General features: G+C 43.9%; 1 protein-coding gene across 1 annotated transcript in view; it reads right to left on the reverse strand.

Moving 5' to 3' along the window:
• The window catches only part of LOC133120031 (nectin-4-like), a 28,976-nt gene that overhangs the window by 21,495 nt on the left and 1,374 nt on the right, over positions 1-6,107 (reverse strand). The window lies entirely within an intron of this gene.

Raw genomic sequence — 6,107 nt, forward strand, 5'->3', positions numbered from 1 at the left:
GTGGTGTGTTTATGGAGACAGTGGTGTGGTGTGTTTATGGGGACAGTGGTGTGTTTATAGGGACAGTGGTGTGTTTATAGGGACAGTGGTGTGTTTATGGGGACAGTGGTGTGGTGTGTTTATATGGATAGTGGTGTGTTTATAGGGACAGTGGTGTGTTTATGGGGACAGTGGTGTGGTGTGTTTATAGGGACAGTGGTGTGTTTATGGGGACAGTGGTGTCGTGTGTTTATATGGATAGTGGTGTGTTTATAGGGACAGTGGTGTGTTTATGAAGACAGTGGTGTGGTGTGTTTATGGGGACAGTGGTGTGGTGTGTTCATAGGGATAGTGGTGCGGTGTGTTTATGGGGACAGTGGTGTGTTTATAGGGACAGCGGTGTGTTTATGGGGACAGTGGTGTGTTTATAGGGACAGTGGTGTGTTTATGAAGACAGTGGTGTGGTGTGTTTATGGGGACAGTGGTGTGGTGTGTTCATAGGGATAGTGGTGCGGTGTGTTTATGGGGACAGTGGTGTGTTTATAGGGACAGCGGTGTGTTTATGGGGACAGTGGTGTCGTGTGTTTATATGGATAGTGGTGTGTTTATGGGGACAGTGGTGTGTTTATGGGGATAGTGGTGTGGTGTGTTTATGGGGACAGTGGTGTGTTTATAGGGACAGCGGTGTGTTTATGGGGACAGTGGTGTGTTTATGGGGATAGTGGTGTGGTGTGTTTATGGGGACAGTGGTGTGTTTATAGGGACAGCGGTGTGTTTATGGGGACAGTGGTGTCATGTGTTTATATGGATAGTGGTGTGTTTATAGGGACAGTGGTGTGTTTATGGAGACAGTGGTGTGGTGTGTTTATAGGGACAGTGGTGTGTTTATGGGGACAGTGGTGTGGTGTGTTCATAGGGATAGTGGTGTGGTGTGTTTATGGGGACAGTGGTGTGTTTATAGGGACAGCGGTGTGTTTATGGGGACAGTGGTGTCGTGTGTTTATATGGATAGTGGTGTGTTTATAGGGACAGTGGTGTGTTTATGGAGACAGTGGTGTGGTGTGTTTATGGGGACAGTGGTGTGGTGTGTTTATGGGGATAGTGGTGTGGTGTGTTTATATGGATAATGGTGTGTTTATAGGGACAGTGGTGTGTTTATGGAGACAGTGGTGTGGTGTGTAATGGGGACAGTGGTGTGGTGTGTTCATAGGGATAGTGGTGTGGTGTGTTTATAGGGACAGCGGTGTGTTTATGGGGACAGTGGTGTCGTGTGTTTATATGGATAGTGGTGTGTTTATGGGGATAGTGGTGTGTTTATAGGGACAGTGGTGTGTTTATGGAGACAGTGGTGTGGTGTGTTCATGGGGACAGTGGTGTGGTGTGTTCATAGGGATAGTGGTGTGGTGTGTTCATGGGGACTGTGGTACAGCCATAACAAGGACGAAAAACAACCAACAATAATAACCTCAGAAATCAATAGTATGCAGCCCCAGTGACAGCTGTGCTGCTGGGTAGATTAAGTTAGGTGTGTGAAAAAACTATGCTGTCAAACAAGTTCGTCTGGTCCTGACTCCAGAGAACAGCAGGGAATTGCAGTGAAATCGACCTTAAAGAAAGTTCTAGAACTCACAATCTTAAATCTCACAATAACTAAATTACCATGCTGGAGGCTTCCATGGACCCCTGCATTTCAGCATGAACTCTGTTCCACACTCTACCAATCACAGCAACCAGACACAGGTCACATGATTAAATAATTTCCAGTATTTATTTCAAAACAGTCATTACATGTCCTGTCTCTCCCAGGGTGGGGCCACCTTACACACACCTCGTCTCCTTACACACACCTTACCACCTCACACACCAAGGAAAGTATGCACCTAAAACTTCCACCCAAGCCCACACACAAACACACACACACACTCACAAACACACACACACACTCACACGCACGCAGGCACACACACTCACACAGCACAAACACACAAACACAGCACACACATAAATACATGGGGAGAACATGAAAACTCCACACAGAGAGGATTTGACTGCCCGGAATTCGGAACCAGAAACCAGAACCTTCTTGCGAGGCAACAGTGCTAAGCACTATGCCAGTTTGCCACTGTGTCACATGCATATAGAACACTCACAACACCTGGACACTGGGACTGACCTGTAGTCTGAGTGAGACTGCAGTGAGTTTTGGATATCAGTAAGACTGCAGTGAGTTAGGGATATCAGTGAGACTGCAGTGAGTTAGGGATATCAGTGAGACTGCAGTGAGTTTTGGATATCAGTAAGACTGCAGTGAGTTAGGGATATCAGTGAGACTGCAGTGAGTTAGGGATATCAGTGAGACTGCAGTGAGTTAGGGATATCAGTGAGACTGAGTTAGGGATATCAGTGAGACTGCAGTGAGTTAGGGATATCAGTGAGACTGCAGTGAGTTAGGGATATCAGTGAGACTGAGTTAGGGATATCAGTGAGACTGCAGTGAGTTTGGGATATCAGTAAGACTGCAGTGAGTTAGGGATATCAGTGAGACTGAGTTAGGGATATCAGTGAGACTGCAGTGAGTTTGGGATATCAGTAAGACTGCAGTGAGTTAGGGATATCAGTGAGACTGAGTTAGGGATATCAGTAAGACTGCAGTGAGTTTGGGATATCAGTAAGGCTGCAGTGAGTTAGGGATATCAGTAAGACTGCAGTGAGTTAGGGATATCAGTGAGACTGCAGTGAGTTAGGGATATCAGTGAGACTGCAGTGAGTTTGGGATATCAGTGAGACTGCAGTGAGTTTGGGATATCAGTGAGACTGCAGTGAGTTTGGGATATCAGTGAGACTGAGTTAGGGATATCAGTGAGACTGCAGTGAGTTAGGGATATCAGTAAGACTGCAGTGAGTTTGGGATATCAGTAAGACTGCAGTGAGTTAGGGATATCAGTGAGACTGCAGTGAGTTAGGGATATCAGTGAGACTGAGTTAGGGATATCAGTAAGACTGCAGTGAGTTTGGGATATCAGTAAGACTGCAGTGAGTTAGGGATATCAGTAAGACTGCAGTGAGTTAGGGATATCAGTAAGACTGCAGTGAGTTTTGGATATCAGTGAGACTGCAGTGAGTTAGGGATATCAGTAAGACTGCAGTGAGTTTGGGATATCAGTAAGACTGCAGTGAGTTAGGGATATTAGTAAGACTGCAGTGAGTTTGGGATATCAGTCAGACTGCAGTGAGTTAGGGATATCAGTAAGACTGCAGTGAGTTAGGGATATCAGTAAGACTGCAGTGAGTTAGGGATATCAGTGAGACTGAGTTAGGGATATCAGTAAGACTGCAGTGAGTTTGGGATATCAGTGAGACTGAGTTAGGGATATCAGTGAGACTGCAGTGAGTTAGGGATATCAGTAAGACTGCAGTGAGTTAGGGATATCAGTGAGACTGAGTTAGGGATATCAGTAAGACTGCAGTGAGTTTGGGATATCAGTAAGACTGCAGTGAGTTAGGGATATCAGTGAGACTGAGTTAGGGATATCAGTGAGACTGCAGTGAGTTAGGGATATCAGTCAGACTGCAGTGAGTTTGGGATATCAGTAAGACTGAGTTAGGGATAGTTTGTATTGCCTGTGATATAAATGACTATACATTGATTGCTCATCATGTAGCAGAAAGATGTGCATTAATAATATTTTCATTTGCATAGGTAGAATTTGTAATGCAAAGATTTGTAGTTTGTAATACGAAATTATTGCAATTAAAATATAATTTTATTGTAATTTGAATTGCATACCTTGAATTTACATTTTGGTATTTTGAATTTAAATAAATGCTTTTAAATTTAATTAAATCATTGCATTAGATTTTCCCATTTAATATCAAGTTAAAAAATTACTGCCAACCTGGAAGTACTACTACAAGTAGTAGTGTAGCAAAATATGAATGTAACATTACACTGTGCTATAAATTGTAGTGTGCTTGGCTGCCAAATGTATCTGTGTCCAGGGTAAGGTACTGTGTGCCTTTAAGAGATAGAGGGAGAGAGTGGGAGAGGGAGGGAGAGACAGAGAGAGAGGGAGAGAGATAGGAAAGGTGTGCCTTTGAGCATAAGCACCCCTGTTTTCCAGGCTAATCTACCTGCTGCCAATAGAGTGTAGAGAGCGGTGTATAGCTGTGCAGAGTGCAGAGAGCTGTGTAGAGAGCTGTGTAGAGAGCTGTGTATAGCTGCGTATAGCTGTGTAGAGAGCTGTGCAGAGTGCAGAGAGCTGTGTAGAGAGCTGTGTATAGCTGTGTACAGCTGTGCAGAGTGCAGAGAGCTGTGTAGAGAGCTGTGTACAGCTGTGTATAGCTGTGCAGAGTGCAGAGAGCTGTGTAGAGAGCTGTGTATAGCTGTGTAGAGAGCTGTGCAGAGTGCAGAGAGCTGTGTAGAGAGCTGTGTATAGCTGTGTACAGCTGTGTAGAGTGCAGAGAGCTGTGTAGAGAGCTGTGTATAGCTGTGTACAGCTGTGCAGAGTGCAGAGAGCTGTGTAGAGAGCTGTGTACAGCTGTGTATAGCTGTGCAGAGTGCAGAGAGCTGTGTAGAGAGCTGTGTATAGCTGTGTAGAGAGCTGTGTAGAGTGCAGAGAGCTGTGTAGGGAGCTGTGTATAGCTGTGTATAGCTGTGTAGAGTGCAGAGAGCTGTGTAGAGAGCTGTGCAGAGTGCAGAGAGCTGTGTAGAGAGCTGTGCAGAGAGCTGTGTAGAGAGCTGTGTATAGCTGCGTATAGCTGTGTAGAGAGCTGTGCAGAGTGCAGAGAGCTGTGTAGAGAGCTGTGTATAGCTGTGTAGAGAGCTGTGCAGAGTGCAGAGAGCTGTGTAGAGAGCTGTGTATAGCTGTGTAGAGAGCTGTGTAGAGTGCAGAGAAATGTGTAGAGAGCTGTGTATAGCTGTGTATAGCTGTGCAGAGTGCAGAGAGCTGTGTAGAGAGCTGTGTATAGCTGTGTAGAGAGCTGTGTAGAGAGCTGTGTATAGCTGTGTAGAGAGCTGTGTAGAGTGCAGAGAGCTGTGTAGAGAGCTGTGTATAGCTGTGTATAGCTGTGTAGAGTGCAGAGAGCTGTGTAGAGAGCTGTGTAGAGAGCTGTATATAGCTGCGTATAGCTGTGTAGAGAGCTGTGCAGAGTGCAGAGAGCTGTGTAGAGAGCTGTGTATAGCTGTGTACAGCTGTGTAGAGTGCAGAGAGCTGTGTAGAGAGCTGTGTATAGCTGTGTACAGCTGTGCAGAGTGCAGAGAGCTGTGTAGAGAGCTGCGTATAGCTGTGTATAGCTGTGTAGAGAGCTGTATATGCACAATATGCACAATAGTGTATGTACACTACCATTCAAAAGTAGTTTGGAATCATCTTGTCTTTTTCTGATTTAATATTTTATGTTCTGTGTTTGCAATGAAACAATTCACATGTAGTCAAAGCACAGACTCAGAGCTTTATTAAAGGATATTTGTATACAATTAGGTTCCACCATGTAATAATTACAGCACTTTTTATATGTAGTCCCCCCATTTCAATGTTTGTGACAAATGACCATACTGTCAAATAAAAGGCTTGCATATAATTTGCTTGCCATGACTTCCTGATGTCTATGGCCTATCAAAATCATTAGAGTCTGGATATCTTATTTTCAGGTTGTGCTACAAGCGATACTAAAACTCTTTGCATTTGAATGGATCTCTATGGGAATTGGGGGGTGAGACTAGATTCAGCTGCAAATTATTCTGAAACAGTATGGAACACATTTGGTGGCTAAATGGGTTTAAGTCATCGAGGGTCAAACCATTGTGTTGCTGCAAGATATGCAATAGATGCTACAAGAATTGTTTCCCCTGAATATTTTTTCTATGGAGTTCAACAGGAAATCTTTCTTGTAGTTTGTACTCGCATACAAACTTACGCAAATACTCTCAAACACACAAACTTACATACAGTACTGTATAGAAGTCTTAGGCACCTGTATAACATTCTGTACAGATACGATTCTTTCAAAAATAATTAAATGAAAGGTCCTAAATGAACGTACTGTACATTTGATATTACATTTTAGTCATTTGGCAGAATAGTTAAAAACTGAATAAAATCAATATTTTTTGTGACCACCCTTCAGTG

Source organism: Conger conger, unplaced genomic scaffold (assembly GCF_963514075.1).
Source record: "Conger conger unplaced genomic scaffold, fConCon1.1 SCAFFOLD_80, whole genome shotgun sequence".
In the NCBI taxonomy this organism is placed as follows: Eukaryota; Metazoa; Chordata; class Actinopteri; order Anguilliformes; family Congridae; genus Conger; species Conger conger.